We start from the raw sequence: 16,373 nt of genomic DNA, 5'->3' as shown, positions 1-16,373 counted from the left end.
TACGTTATGTATTGAGGCGGCATAACTCACAGTGCACAATTTACTCAAAGTATGTTCACCGAGTACTTGAGAATGTGAACACTTAGCTACTTCCCCGGATGGTTCCTTTGAAAGGGCACGGCCGCTTTCCTTCCCAATCCTTCCCTCACCCGAGCTTGCGCTCCGTCTCTAATGGCCTCGTTGTCGACGGGACGTTAAACACTAACCACCACCACCACTTCGCTACTTCCAACATACTTTAAACACAACCGCAAACCTTTTCGAAAATTATTCCCGCTGGCACCCTCCACAAATTAAATGAAGGGAAAAAAGTTTATCGTTTACGCATTTTCACTGCTCATGCAGTAAGACTTCAGCATCAACTACGACGTTTTAACTTACATTTATTTACTACTAACTCTATTGGCAACGCTTCTTGTAGACAGTATCCACATATACCACTGAATGTACCAGCAAACTTATATCATTGTGCGACACATAGTTCGGGAGGTATGCGTCATAAACACTGAGATGCGTGAAAAACTAGCTTTTGCTTAAAACAGAGCTCAAATTACCCAGATTGTACTCAGCCTCTGTTTGATAATGAGAGAACTTTGCGACTTCCACAAACATTAAACAATATTTCAAACCTTTTCTAAACTTTTTCCTCTTACGTGCTTAACGATAAATGTTTAACACAGGAACTGATTTGTGGAGTAATCAGACGTTTGAAGCTTTATACATGAGAGTTCGATTCTTTAAAAAATCGACTATGGGAATTATACGGGTAGTTTACGGAGCAAGTAAAGAATCGAAACTAGTAGTAGCGATATAACAGTACGCAACGAGCAATACCGATATGATTTCGTTATTTTTTATGAGGATAACTTTACTTGGACAATTTTTTTCTCTTTAAGCACTTTTACACAGCTTCTTATTATTTCACGAATGACACTGTCAACCACAAAAAACTGCTGAAAGTATACTTTCTCACTGTCGGGACGAGTTTCGATCAAAAGATCATCTTCAGTCGACCTAAACATGAACACAAATTGTAAGTTAATCTTACCTGAAGGCTCTAAAAATAATACTTACGAATGTTATTGTTGCAAGAAATGTTCTTTAAAGTCAAAAAATCATGAAAAACATACTCTGTGAACATGAAACCTTGTCATATCTTATGTTATAGGTTTGCCTCATAGCGTCAGCAGTTGCGAACGTCATCACAGTAACAAATGTGTTAAGTGTGTACTGACACTAGCCGCAGTCACAAGGAAACTAACGGCTCGTTCAGCTGATCTCAGTTTACACAATACATCCAACGATAATCATTCAGCGATGTCAAAGAAATCAGGTAATCGATCATAACGGAAGATGGAAGTCAGCGAAAACACATACATGTTACATCTGTGTACGATATTGTAGATATTTAGCAGAATTCTTGTAAATTGTTGTATTCCCAAATGGGTCTTTAAAAACTGTGCGTAATAATCAAGGTCACTTGTCAGCGAATATTAGCTGAAAAATAATTTATAAAAGTGAAACTTTTTACGCGTTTTAATGCAAATGAGAATTTGTATGTGCCGTCTTTTAGATAATGCATAGCTCTCTGGAGGTTCATAATGAGATTTCAAATGAATGGATCGATAGGCCTATCTCAAAATATTGAGATATACAAAGATGGATCGAAGGCTACAAATGACATTACAGTCAAATGGAAAATGTAAATAAAATGACGGAAGTCTTACCATTCGTTACTTTTTATCTGTGGGGATTAAAACAGTTATGCGTGAAATATAAAACAACTTAATTACTCTATGAAATTTGATAATTTCTTAAGGAAACGGCACAGAGATACCAAACTGGTGGAAATCGTGCCAGATCTGTGTATGGTATCCCCGAAAGCATCGGAAAGTGGACTTAACAGCGGTACTGCCGTACTGGTCTTATCTGTTATTTCTGACTGTAGCATGCATACAAAAGTATGAAACTCCAGTTCTGTAAATTTCGACATCATCCAGCGACGATATCTATTTAGTTAACAAGAAAGCTTTGTCGGGCAAAGGAATTTGGCGTATAACCATTTCCATCTACAGGGCTTTTCATACAGTCCACTCCGTAACGTTTAACAATGTTTCCCATAAAGACAACAATCTTTTTTTCACAAGATACAGGGGCCACTCTAGGGTTTGGTGAATGATAAGTTTACGTTATGGCTTGTTATTTCTAACGACTGGTTCCTGCCACACGCACGTTGAAGCGACCCTCTACCTATTAGACGTCCCAAAATAAGAATGCAGTAATTACTTCACTAGCCAAATGCCTGTCAGAAATTTCCTATCACTGAATACATATTCCTTAAGAGCAGGGGTAGTGTGGGACTTTAAACATCACGTGTCACACTGTTACATAATCATCCAAGAAAAAAATTGTGTGTATACAAGAAAATTGACTATCGTACACCTGATGGGCAACGTCCCACTAGACAGTTGGTTTTATGTAATGCCTGAATTTGTACTTCAATCTACTTATGGCGTGATGGTGTTGGTTAAAATTCTATAAAAATCTGAAAAGTGTTCTACCTCCATAACAGGTTCATTACACGGAGTCTAGTGTTGTAACACACGACCTGTAGATGCCTGGTTCGAATTGATATGGACTAAATTTTTGTTCCCAGTATTTTCCTAGCAAGGGAGAAGAAGTAGTAGCGTAATATTCCTTATCATTAGAAAGGCCAACAATGTCCCGCCTTAAATCGCAAAACTGTGCCACACAATGATGACGTGCGACATTGTCGGTAGTAGGATTGGGTGTCCTTAGTTGTAGCGAGAAGAATGAACTGTGTATCGGCCCCGATTTTTGCCCTCTCACTTCTTTCCCTGTCACAAGCATTAGTAGCAGTGCAAACTCAAGACAACATTTCACAAGAACTCATCATTCACACGACACAGATGGACACTTATCACAGTAAGCTGACAAGGGAATATGGACTCTAGCTCAATGTTTCACTGTGACACTAAAACACTCGTGAAAATAGATGAACGCGTTCGGGTTCTATCTAATGACATTCCATTGAGGTCAGAAATACAGAAATACTTACGCAATGTGTACCGATGATGTGGAATTTTATTTCGCAGAACCGTGGTCCCTGGAGCGAAGAGCCAGAAGTAGAATCAGTTTGAAGCGGACTACTTTACATGATATAGGATAGACCTATCAACGTAAGTGCATATCGGTGCCGAATGTCAGAACACTTGGGGCACAAATACTATCAACGCAAGGTCCCCAGTTGTACACTAATTGGAAAGAAAGAAGGCTGTTTGCCTTAGGACTCGCTTTACCGCCGTCCTCTGCTCTAGCCACGCGGGAAACTACACGCGCGCGACCCATCTGATCCCGAATCTCCGCTGCCCGATGCCCATGACCGCTCAATTTAATCACAACGGCGCCTTCCCCTCTTCTGCTCCCCCTCTTTCCGGCAGAGCCATATGGCACCAGTCGATATATTGCTTTAATTTACACATCTAGTTCATTCGCGTATTTGTTCAGCTAGAGATAACTGCGTTTGTCAATGCATCCGTCAGAGAACGAAATTAAAGTCTGTTTGAGTCATCGAAATGAGGAAATGAGTACTGTGACGTTTCAGTTGTGTACCATATTCTACAACACCGTCAAAAATAAAAGCTTTTACTTGTAAGATCGTGGCGATATTGAGAGGTAATAGCATTATCGAAAATACACTACTGGCCATTAAAATTGCTACGCCAAGAAGAAATGCAGATGAGAAACGGGTATTCATTGGACAAATATATTATACTAGAACTGACATGTGATTACATTTTCACGCAATTTGGATGCATAGATGCTGAGAAATCAGTACCCAGAACAACCACCTGTGGCTGTAATAACGGCCTTGATACGCCTGGGCATTGAGTCAAACAGAGCTTGGATGGCGTGTACAGGTACAGCTGCCCATGTAGCTTCAACACGATACCACAGTTCATCAACAGTAGTGACTGGAGTATTGTGACGAGCCAGTTGCTCGGCCACCATTGACCAGACTTTTCAATTGGTGAGAGATCTGGAGAATGTGCTGGCCAGAGCAGCAGTCGAACATTTTCGGTATCCACCAAGGCCCGTACAGGACCTGCAATATGCGGTCGTGCATTGTCCTGCTGAATTGTATGGTTTCGCAGGGATCGAATGAATGGTAGAGCCACGGGTCGGAACACATCTGAAATGTAACGTCCACTATTCAAAATGTCGTCAATGCGAACAAGAGGTGAGCGAGATGTGTAACCAATGGCACCCCATACCATCACGCCGGGTGATACGCCAGTATGGCGATGACGAATACACGCTTCCAATGTGCGTTCACCGCGTTGTCGCCAAACACGGTTGCGACCATCTTGATGCTGTAAACAGAACCTAGATTCACCCGAAAAAATGACGTTTTGCCATTCGTGCACCCAGGTTCGTCGTTGAGTACACCATCGCAGGCTCTCCTGCCTGTGATGCAGCGTGAAGGGTAACCGCAGCCATGGTCCTCCGAGCTGATAGTCCATGCTGCTGCAAACGTCGTCGAACTGTTGGTGCAGATGGTTGTTGTCTTGCAAACGTCCCCATCTGTTGACTCAGGGATCGAGACGTGGCTGCACGATCCGTTACAGCCATGCGGATAAGATGCCTGTCATCTCGACTGTTAGTGATACGAGGCCGTTGGGATCCAGCACGACGTTCCATATTACCCTCCTGAACCCACCGATTCCATATTCTGCTAACAGTCATTGGATCTCGACCAACGCGAGCAGCAATGTCGCGATACAATAAACCGCTATCGCGATAGGCTACAATCCGAACTTTATCAAAGTCGGAAACGTGATGGTACGCATATCTCCTCCTTACACAAGGCATCACGACAACACTTCACCAGGCAACGCCGGTCAACTGGTGTTTGTGTATGAGAAATCGGTTGGAAACTTCCCTCATGTCAGCACGTTGTAGGTGTCGCCACCGGCGCCAACCTTGTGTGAATGCTCTGAAAAGCTAATCATTTGCATATCACAGCATCTTCTTCCTGTCGGTTAAATTTCGAGTCTGTAGCACGTAATCTTCGTGGTGTAGCAATTATACTGGCCAGTAGTGTATAAGAAACCTTGCAAAAGATAAGAATCGAAGTAGTTGATAGGTTAAATCCAGTCGCCAGAAGAGGTTACTAGTAGGTTGAGTCATAAACGCGAGATGTGGCTATAATATAACTAAACTGTTGCTGTAAAACATTTTATCTCAATATTTAGTTATTCACCCTCAGTATACTCATTTCCTCTGTTCCTACAACGCTCCGTGCGAGTTTACCATTAATGGAAACAGTGCTGGAACTCATGTGTGAGCTGCTTGATGATGAGAGCTGCTTTTTCTTTGACTGCCCCAACAGATCGTAAACTTGTTCCTTTTAGTGCAAATTTGACCTTGGGTAACAGACAAGAGTCACATGGTGCTACGGGTCAGGCGAATAAGGTGGCTAATCTAACACTGGGATGCTGTACTTCACCAGAAACCTCTATCACACAATGCAGTATCAGTCGGGGCGTAATCTTTGTGCAGAATCCATGACTTGTTCTTCCACAATTCATGTCTTTGCTTTTTCTTATTTTCTCACGCTTTTGAGCAAGAACCACATAGTAATAACGGTGCTTAATAGTCTGGCCTTCAGGAACCCAGTGAAGATACACAGTTTCACGAATACTGAAAACGACGATCATGATTTTGAATCTTGATTTGCTCGTTGGAGATTTTTTGGCTCTTGGAGAACTTCGGCCATTCCAAAGCATTGATTGCTGCTTAGTTTCTGGATCAGAAGTGAAAAAGCAAGATTCATCACATTTTACCATGCTTTTAGTAGTATTCGAAATGTCAGTACAAACATTTTCACGAACTTCTTTTTATTCGTGAGGATTTTCGGCACCAGGTTCGTACACACTTTCGTTAAATGGGGAGTGTAAAATTAGCCTCAAGCGTTCTTCGTAAATTTCTACTGTTTCAGGAATTGACCTGATACTCAACCGATGGTCAGGCCGAATCAGATTACCTACTCTTTCGATATCTTCATCCAATTTTCGTGTCGAAGGGTGTCGCGGTTGTGAGTCATCTTCAAAGTCATCTTCTGGAGCATCTCTGACACGCTTGAACCACTCAAAAACTCGCGTACGTGATAAACTGTCTTCGCCATTCACTTCTTTTATTAACAGATAGGTTTCAGCAGCAGTTTTTCCAAGTTTCATGAGGAACTTCACAACAATTCGTCGCTCCATCATTTTTCCGAGAAAACAAAGTAACTGCTCTCACACAAACTAAGGCCAAGGCCACACTGGTTTGTCTGCAGACACCAGAGACGCCATACACGAGTGAGAAGGCTTCACACTTAACGCAGATGGTCGTTCATCTTTGCTCCATGCGTACTTACTCTGTGACAGCACCAGTTTTATAGCCACATCTTGTATCTCAGATTAATACAGCACAGGAACACACTTCATTTCCTGGTATAATTTATGACTTCTCGAGATAAAACCACCCCAACCGTGGAAAGAATTATAAATCATATCAGCTGCCACTTCCACTGCCGCGGATTTTATCCTCCTGTTTATGAATAATCCACCACAATATCTCATACTTTGACACTAAACTTACTCGCATCCTAGCACTTACCAAATACAAGATCGTATGCAACAAACTGAAACTACTACCTGACTGAACTTGAGAATTACGTTAGTTAATCATCTATAGATGTAAAACCATAACCTATTTTGTTCACATTATTGTCAACTTCAGCAGGACATCTACAGTTAATCTATAAATTTCATCTCAAATTTGAATGCTTAACATTATGTTCTGTTTTCTGCGTGCAGTTACTCACTGCAACACGAGGCCACCGGCAACTCATCAGATTCCTCCGTCTCCTCACCCACGTGGCACGCGTATGTGTTTACCTTACTATTCGGCTTCCTAAAGCTTAATCCTAGTACTTAGCTGCACTGTATCACCACAACCCTCCCACTGGCATCCTCACAATCCCCATACTTTCTACCAATAAAACTACCATCTTCCACGAACACAGCACACTAAATGTCATGACATTTACTCATACTTCCAGATATAACGGAACCTCCATTCCTTTTCCCTCATTATGACACCGCATCTCTCTTTACAAATGCCATTGCTGAACTTTGTGTCACTGCAGAACTATCCAATCCCATACATACGTAACTGTGCGTAGCATCCAGACCTCCATCCGATACGCTCACTCTACTTTTATTCCATACCTTAGCCTCCAAATTATTGTGAACTATCTCTCTGGTGCCGACTGTCCATATAAAAAGGAAAGGAGCTCCTTTCCTGACTGCAGGTGGGAGGCAGCCACGGTACTAGGAGGGGGAAGGGGACGAACCGATCGCTCCGGCCGCCTTTTACCCTCGGGAAAAATCCCCAGTACTCAATGCTATAGCAAGACAAGTGGACCTGGGGCCGCCCTGGAGGGACTGTAACGAGGAAAACTGCACGTTCCTTCCTGGGACTGAACCAGGTATCTCCAGAGCATGGGTCTAACGCTCTACCTGCTAGAACACCACGGCCACGGGTTATCCATATAATAACAAAAAGCCCCGGATAAGTGAGAGTAAGACTCGTGCACCAAGGGTTCTTTACAAAGTTCATTATGTGTGTATATAGTTCACCCAGCCCGGGAATCGAGAATTTCAACTTTTGCGTGTTATCGAAATCGGTATTGGCAAGATATCAAAATATGTGACGTAAATGGGCGTATCTTTTGATTTAATGATAATGATGATGCTATTGATATATCTTTTGATTTCGTTGACATAGAAGCTTATATGTTTCACATCGTCAAGAGATGGTGGACTTTAGTGACATAAATTTCAACTTGATACGTCCACCCAATCCTGCGAAAAGGGGGGGCTTCAATAGACAGACAGGTTGTTGTTGTTGTTGGGTCTTCAGTCCTGAGACTGGTTTGATGCAGCTCTCCATGCTACTCTATCCTGTGCAAGGCTCTTCATCTCCCAGTACCTACTGCAGCCTACATGCTTCTGAATCTGCTTAGTGTATTGATCTCTTGCTCTTCCTCTACGACTTTTACCCTCCACGCTAGCCTCCAGTACTAAATTGGTGATCCCTTGATGCCTCAGAACATGTCCTACCAACCGATCCCTTCTTCTAGTCAAGTTGTGTTACAAACTCCTCTTCTCCCCAATTCTATTCAATACCTCCTCATTAGTTATGTGATCTACCCACCTAATTTTCAGCATTCTTCTGTAGCACCACGTTTCGAAAGCTTCTATTCTCTTCTTGTCTAAGCTATTTATCGTCCATGTTTCACTTCCATACATGGCTACACTCCATACAAATACTTTCAGAAACGACTTCCTGACACTTAAATCAATACTCGATGTTAACAAATTTCTCTTCTTCAGAAACGATTTCCTTCCCATTGCCAGTCAACATTTTATATCCTCTCTACTTCGACCATCATCAGTTATTTTGCTCCCCAAATAGCAAAACTCCATTACTACTTTAAGTGTCTCATTTCCTAATCTAATTCCCGCGTCATCACCCGACTTAATTCGACTACTTTCCATTATCCTCGTTTTGCTTTTGTTGATGTTCATCTTATATCCTCCTTTCAAGACACTGTCCATTTCGTTCAACTGCTCCTCCAAGTCCTTTGCCGTCTCTGACAGAATTACAATGTCATCGGCGAAACTCAAAGTTTTTATTTCTTCTCCACGGATTTTAATACCTACTCCAAATATTTCTTTCGTTTCCTTTACTGCTTGCTCAATATACAGATTGAATAGCATCGGGGAGAGGCTACAACCCTGTCTCACTCCCTTCCCAACCACTGCTTCCCTTTCATGCCCCTCGACTCTTATAACTGCCATTTGCTTTCTTTACAAATTGTAAATAGCCTTTCGCTCCCTGTATTTTACCCCTGCCACCTTCAGAATTTGAAAGAAAGTATTCCAGTCAACATTGTCAAAAGCTTTCTCTAAGTCTATAAGTGCTAGAAACGTAGGTTTGCCTTTCCTTAATCTTTCTTCTAAGATAAGTCGTAAGGTCAGTATTGCCTCAAGCGTTCCAACATTTCTGCGGAATCCAAACTGATCTTCCCCGAAGTCGGCTTCTACCAGATTTTCCATTCGTCTGTAAAGAATTCGCGTTAGTATTTTGCAGCTGTGACTTATTAAACTAATAGTTCGGTAATTTTCACATCTGTCAACACCTGCTTTCTTTGGGATTGGAATTATTATATTCTTCTTGAAGTCTGAGGGAATTTCGCCTGTCTCATACATCTTGCTCACCATATGGTAGAGTTTTTTCAGGACTGGCTCTCCCAAGGCTGTCAGTAGTGCTAATGGAATGTTGTCTACTCCAGGGGCCTTGTTTCGACTTAGGTCTTTCAGTGCTCTGTCAAACTCTTCACGCAGTATCATATCTCCCATTTCACCTTCATCTACCTCCTGTCTTACAGACAGGTTGTAAGACGGATAAAATGACAAAAAAATGATACAATTAAAAATTATCAAATTTCTGGTTTTTTTCTTTACTTACGCTCTAGAGCCTTGTTTCTTCCCCGATTTCACGATTCTAGTTCAACGGGAAGTGTCCTGTAGGTTTTGATGACTGAGTTTACAGGTGTCAAAATATGTGACGTAAACTATCGTATCTTTCGACAACATTGACGCAGAAGCTTAAAGTTTTACATCGCAAACGGACCGTAGACGTTAGTCTGTGACATAAATTTCAGTTTGATACGTCTATCCGTTCCTGAGAAAGATTGTTCTTAACAGTCTAACAGATAGATAGACGACAACAAATGATCCTTTAAGAGTTCCTTTTTTACGTACTGTCGTACAGAAACCTAAAAAGGAGACATTTCCTTCTTTTTCTGCGGATCAGATATCAAGGAAGTGTTTACTTTTTTGTTATTATTATCATATCCTGCCAGAAACTAATGTAGAATTCAGCTGATTTTCCATACAAAACAAACAAATCAACGAATCAAGTCTTAATTCTACACAGAAGCGTGATAACTACCATCTTCTAATAATATAGCCCTTCAGGTAAATGTTTTCATCTGACATTTAAATAAGACGTACATAATTAATTGTGCTTACATTAGTAAAAAGACGTACAGTGAAAAATTTTAAATTTTTAGCACTTTTATGTTTTTGGTACAACGCTTTAGTCAAAATCCGGTGTCATAATATCACTAACACGTCTATTTTACTCAAATACCAGCCCATATTGGTTTGGACACTTATCTTCTTAAACTTCGTTTACGGCATCGAATTGCGGATACAACACACTGTTGATATTATGAAGATGAGACTGCTTGAATCGGAGGGCTAGAGGAGAAATCTCAAAACTCTTATAGGCCAGGTATCCGTTTACAGAAACTAACATCAGGTTTCATCGCCAAACATTTGTAACACTGCAGCCAGAGAGCAATCAGGCGAGTAGAATTCTAGTGAAATCACTCTACTGATAAGGTCTTGACAGATCTTAACAGATTACAAATTATGACAAACTACATTAGAATCCGACTGATTCTATGCGACGGAGACCGTGGGAATCGTAGTATTCACATGTACAGAATTTATTCATTGATGAAGATAAATCTTCAAACCCTACTATGAACCTTGCTGAGGTGAGGTGGCTCGCGTGCGTTAACGATACATGTAGCTGTACCGCTGGTGCAACCACACTGGAGAGATCAGACAAACCTGTGGTTCCTGAGTTGGAGCAGCAGCCTTTTCAGTAGTTGCAGGAGCAATAGGGAGGATGACGATTCTTTCATTTGTCCTTGTACTTTAGCTTTTCCTATGTTTGTACTGTAAATGGCTGGAAGCAGGTGCGAACTGTATTCATTCTATTTCCTGATGACTTGTAACTCTACTGTATGGCTTAAAGATGATGAAATCCTCTTGAGCGCAGAATGTTAGATGTTTTAATCGGGTAGGTAGATCAGAGAATTTAAAGAGGGAAGTGGAAAGGTTGTAGTTAGATGTAGAAGGAATTAGTGAAGTGCGGTGGAAGGAAGAACAGGACTTCTGTTCAAGTCAGCACAAGGACAATGCAAAATTAATTCTAATAATGAATTAGGAAATAGGAGGGCTGGTAAGTTACCATGAACAGCACAGGGAACGCATTATCGTTTCCAGGATAGACACGAAGCAAACACTCACCACAGCAGCACAAGTTTATACACTGTCGGCAAGTGATGAAGAGAAAAATATGTGATGACATAAACTATTAAAATACTAAGGGAGACGGAAATTTTATTGTGATAGTGAGCTGGAACGCGATAATAGGGAAACGAAGAGACCAAAATATAGGAGGAGAACCTGAACCGCGGGAAAGGAATAAAAAGGGAAACTGTGTGCTAGAACTCCGCACTAATCGTAGTTTAATCATTGCTATTACTTGGTTTAAGAATCATGAAAGCAGGATGTTTACGTCGAAGAGATCTGGAGACAACTGCAAGCTTCAAAGATATTATACAGGACGCTTGAATATTTTCGGTACAAAGGAAAAAAGCGAGTGGAGAACAATGAAACAAGCAAAGAATCTTAAAAAACATTGCCCCGGAAGCCAATTGTTTCCCCGATACGACGTATTACGACTGAGCACATGAACACCTTGTAACAGAGTTCCCTAGGATCCAAAGTGCAGATATGCACCTGAGGACAAATACATTACAACAAATGTTCCACATGCCACTGTTCATGTGAAAGCTGATTTCAGCACGTTTCCTCGTCGATACTTGGACACGTTCAAGAAACCCAATCTGGTTCTGAATGCTTTGACAGCCATCCGCACATCCGCAGTGTGTTTCCGGAGTTCATCGACCCTTTCATCAGGGCTGGAAAACACACAAACTTTTAAATATTCTCACAAAGAAAAATTCCAACAGTTCAAGTCCAGTGTCCTGGGAAGCTATGCTGTTGGCGATCCACGACCGATTCACTCGTCGAAGATTCGTGCTACATATTCCAGAACAGCTACATTAAATTGTGCCTGTGCATCATCATGCATGTCCAACATAAGAATCCTTCCACCACAAGGAACGTCATCCAGAACGTGGCCTCAAACATTAACAGTGTTGTAACTTTGATATGACTGCACTTGTGTATACTTCGTGTCAGGAAAAGCATTGGACCCGGACCTACGTTTAACAGGATTATTTGTTCGTTTCATTGTCCTTTACCGCCCCCTTTCGTTTGTTCCTATTAATAACTGTAACATATAAAACATTTAGAGGGACAGAAATGGGTTCTCTCTATTATTTAGTGGTTATAAACTGCAGATCAGAATTCAAGAAATTGCAGAAAGGTTGGAAACTGAGGCGATGGGATCCGGATGAATTGAGAGAACCAGAGGTTGTTGAGAGTTTCAAATGGAAAATGAGGCAACAATAAATTAAAATGGAGGAAAGGAATACAATAGGAGAGGAATGGGTGGCCGGCCGATGTGGCCGAGCGGTTCTAGGCGCTTCAGTCTGGATCCGCGCGACCGTTACGTCGTAGGTTCGAATCCTGCCTCGGGCATGGATGTGTGTGATGTCCTTAAGTTAGTTAGGTTTAAGTAGTTCTAAATTATAGGGGACTGATGAAAAATGGTTCAAATGGCTCTGAGCACTATGCGCCTCAACTTCTGAGGTCATCAGTCGCCTAGAACTTAGAACTAATTAAACCTAACTAACCTAAGGACATCACACACATCCATGCCCGAGGCAGGATTCGAATCTGCGACCGTAGCGGTCTCTCGGTTCCAGACTGTAGCGCTCAGAACCGCTCGGCCACTCTGGCCGGCGGGACTGATGACCTCAGATGTTAAGTCCCATAGTGCTCACAGCCATTTGAACGAATGGGTGACTTTCAGAGATGAAATAGAGAAAGCTGCAGAGGATCCAAGAGGCAAAAAGTTTATGACCACCATAAATCTATGGATAACGCACCGTAAGAGGTGGCGCAGTGGTTAACACACTGGACTTGCATTCAGGAGGACGACGCTTCAAACCCATGTCCGGACATCCTGATTTAAGTTTTCCATGATTTCCCTAAATCGCTTAAGGCAAATGTTGGGATGGTTCCTTCGAAAGGACTCCGCCGCTTACCCTCTCCATTCTTCCCTAATCCGAGCTTGTGCTCCGTCTCTAATGACTTCGTCGTCGACGAGGCGTTAACCTTTAATCCCGTCCTCCTTTTCCTCCTTTGGATAACATGCAACGTACTAATGAAACGATAAAATACAAAAATTCAGCAAATGTAGCAGGCAAAAGGGAATTCAAACGCGTAAAAAAATGAGAATGACAGAAAGTGAAAAATTAGAGAGCACTAACACTCTAGAAGCATGGATGGCTAGGGGAAAAGAAGATGCCGCATAGAGAAAAATTAAAGAGACCTTAGAGAAAAGGGAAGTAACTGAATATCGAATTCAGATGCCAAGCCAGTACTAAGCAAGAAGGTAAAGTTGAGAGATTGGGGGAAATATATACAAGGAAATGAACACGAACAGTGTTATAGCAACTAAAGATAAGACGAAAAGTATGATACTGCGAGGAGAACTTGACAGATCACAGAACGACGTAAGTCGAAACAAAGTCCCTAGAATAGACGACATTCCCTCAAAATTACTGAGATTCAAGGGAGAGCCAGCCATGACAAAACTATTGCAAGATACATGAAATAGGTGACTTCAGACTTCAACAATGGTGCCAGAATTACAATGCCAAAGAGTTAGGTTCTGAAAGGAGTGAATATTACCTAGCAGATCACTAAGTCATGAATGCAAAACACTGCCAAGAAATGCGTCCAGAAGAATGGAAGAATAGTAGAGGACAACCTCGGGGAAGATCAGATTGGATTCTAGAGGAATGTAGGGACGCTACGACATACATCAGAAGATTGACTAAGGAAAGGTAAAGCTACGTTTGAAATATTGGAGACTTAGAGAAAGCTGTTGAGAAGGTTGCCTAGGATACGCTCTTCGAAATTCTCTGTTAGAGATTAAAAAAGAACAGAGAAAGATTATTCACAATTTGTACAGAAACGAGACTGCAGTTACACTTATAAAGAGTCGAACATCATACTACGAATTGTTCTATACGAACAGGAAGTGTGGTCGTTAAGCGTTTCACAGTATCAAGATGTACACACGACGATCTGTATACTGCAAAGATCTACGTCATTTTTAACCTGCACGAAGATTTTATACTTGACGGACCCGTTCTTTGATATAGACACTCGCAGTGTATGCCACCGATGGTGGACTATATGATCGAATACCTGTCTGTCAAATAAATACTTTTGAAGTGCAGCTAATGATGTGCATCCAGATTTCCTTTACCAAGTACGCTAAAGTAATATTATTTGTACTTGTAGTGGTAATTTGGTAAGCAACACAGTAAAATTTTTCACAAAGTAGACCAAACACATGAAGTCACAAACCATGTTTTTTCGCATGTCATGTGGAGCTGTGTTTAACTCTTGGACGAATTAACTGTACACCAAGGCTCAGGGATGACCCACAGCCTATGTTTAAGCGTGTAAAATGTTCATGTCATAAAAGATAAGTCAGTACTGTACAACACTGGAACCACGCGATATTTCGTTAGGAGTCGCGAATGCAGGGTGATCAGAAACAGAAGCTTCTAAGGGTGTTGCAGGATAGGATGTGTTGGAAATAATTTTAAGAAATAAATTCGATACTTTGCTCCGTTTCCGAGTCTGTTGATACTGAAGTTAGCCGATGAGGCCGCTGCGCGAGCAAATTCAAGTGGCTCACCTGACACATTAGTGTCAGTCGGCCTCAGTAGCGTAGATGATGGCGTACGAAGCTACTTAACCTCTGGCTTGGGTTCAGTCCTTGCTCCTCTCCTATATCCAATTGTTGCATCTCTCTGTAGTTCGGTTTTAGGAAGGCAAACGAAGAACACGTCTCAGGTGTGCCGCTTGAATTTGCGAGCACAACGGTCTGATTGGCTAACTTCTACGTCTACATCTACATTTATACTCCGCAAGCCACCCAACGGCATGTGGCGGAGGGCACTTAACGTGCCACTATCATTACCTCCCTTTCCTGTTCCAGTCGCGTATGGTTCGCGGGAAGAACGACTGCTGGAAAGCCTCCGTGCGCGCTCGAATCTCTCTAATTTTACATTCGTGATCTCCTCGGGAGGTATAAGTAGGGGGAAGCAATATATTCGATACCTCATCCAGAAATGCACCCTCAACTTCAATGCTAATTAACTCGGATATTGCGCAACGTATTGAATTTTTCCTTAATAATTGTTTCTCAACTCAACCAACCCTGCAACACACTTACAAGCTTTTTAGACTGTTTCTGACCACTCTGTATTTCTAGTTAGTTCGCAATATCTGTTTATATAATACAGGCCATCGTACAAACATAAATGTAGGATTATTAGGAAGTGTGAAAAGGGGATAACAGTTATCAGAAATGTCTGCAACCAGTTGTCCTTTATATTGGTAAAAAACTTTTATTTTGTCATTATCGGCTTCGAATGGCTTAGCGAGTCATCGTTATCAGGTGATACACAGTTCTTAATGGCTGTAGCATTGCAGAGGTCGATATGTGGCTGTGGCAAGACACAAAAATTGAAACAAGCAAGCACTGAATGTGGTGAATTTTCTATAATTATTTACAGATTAATGTCGACTTTGTGGTATCGCTTACAGTTATTCGAAGTTGTATAAGAAGCTGTATAAGAAGGAAGTTAATGAAGGAACTCTTCCAAACTCGATTTCGCTGCCTCGCTCTACTGCTCGACAGAGCGGCTTGAGAAAGCGTGCTGACCGCCTTGTGGAGTAGCCAGTGACGTCAGCAAGTAGTCCACATTCCTCGTCTCGTGGTCACCGCTGGGACGGTTGCTGTTTCATGGCACGAATAATTACCAGCCGTGATAGTCTAGTGGTTAGGACATTGCGTTGTGGCCGCAAGAACCCAGGTTCGAATCCTGGTCACGGCAAACAGGGTGATTTTTTATTCCACAAAAATCTTTGTTGATCATCCTCTTATACGAATTCTTGAATATGACAGTGATTTATCTTCTTCCCAGTACTGAAACTTTTATCTAAATCAACGGAGTAAGAGCAGCAATTTAATGCATTATTTTATCGTAAACAGCACATAAAATGGAGTCCCTCGAAGGTGTTCGGAAAAGTCAATTTCTTTATATGGGGGCATACCTAACGTTGGGAAAAGGCTTATTATTATTATAATATCTATAATCCATTGTAAAACTTGTCTAATAATTTCTAACTTGTTTTTACCAGAGCGTCATAAAATTTTCCTAC

The 16,373-nt window shown here is 41.6% G+C and overlaps 1 protein-coding gene and 1 non-coding gene across 2 annotated transcripts in view; one reads left to right on the top strand and one right to left on the bottom strand.

Moving 5' to 3' along the window:
* LOC124594419 overlaps nucleotides 1-3,364 on the bottom strand; it is a 43,035-nt gene extending 39,671 nt beyond the window's left edge. Inside the window, exon 1 of the mRNA XM_047132789.1 lies at nucleotides 3,080-3,364. The gene's annotated coding sequence lies outside the window, so the exon portion shown is untranslated. The remainder of the gene's footprint in view (nucleotides 1-3,079) is intronic.
* Nucleotides 3,365-15,973: 12,609 nt separating this feature from the next.
* On the top strand, nucleotides 15,974-16,045 carry Trnah-gug. Its single transcript has one exon. It is a non-coding gene; the product is annotated as a tRNA-His (tRNA).
* The last annotated feature ends 328 nt before the right edge of the window (nucleotides 16,046-16,373 follow it).

Source organism: Schistocerca americana, chromosome 2, assembly GCF_021461395.2.
Source record: "Schistocerca americana isolate TAMUIC-IGC-003095 chromosome 2, iqSchAmer2.1, whole genome shotgun sequence".
NCBI classification, from domain to species: domain Eukaryota; kingdom Metazoa; phylum Arthropoda; class Insecta; order Orthoptera; family Acrididae; genus Schistocerca; species Schistocerca americana.
The sequence above is the reverse complement of the archived record's forward strand: the minus strand, read 5'-3'. Positions and strand labels throughout refer to the sequence as shown.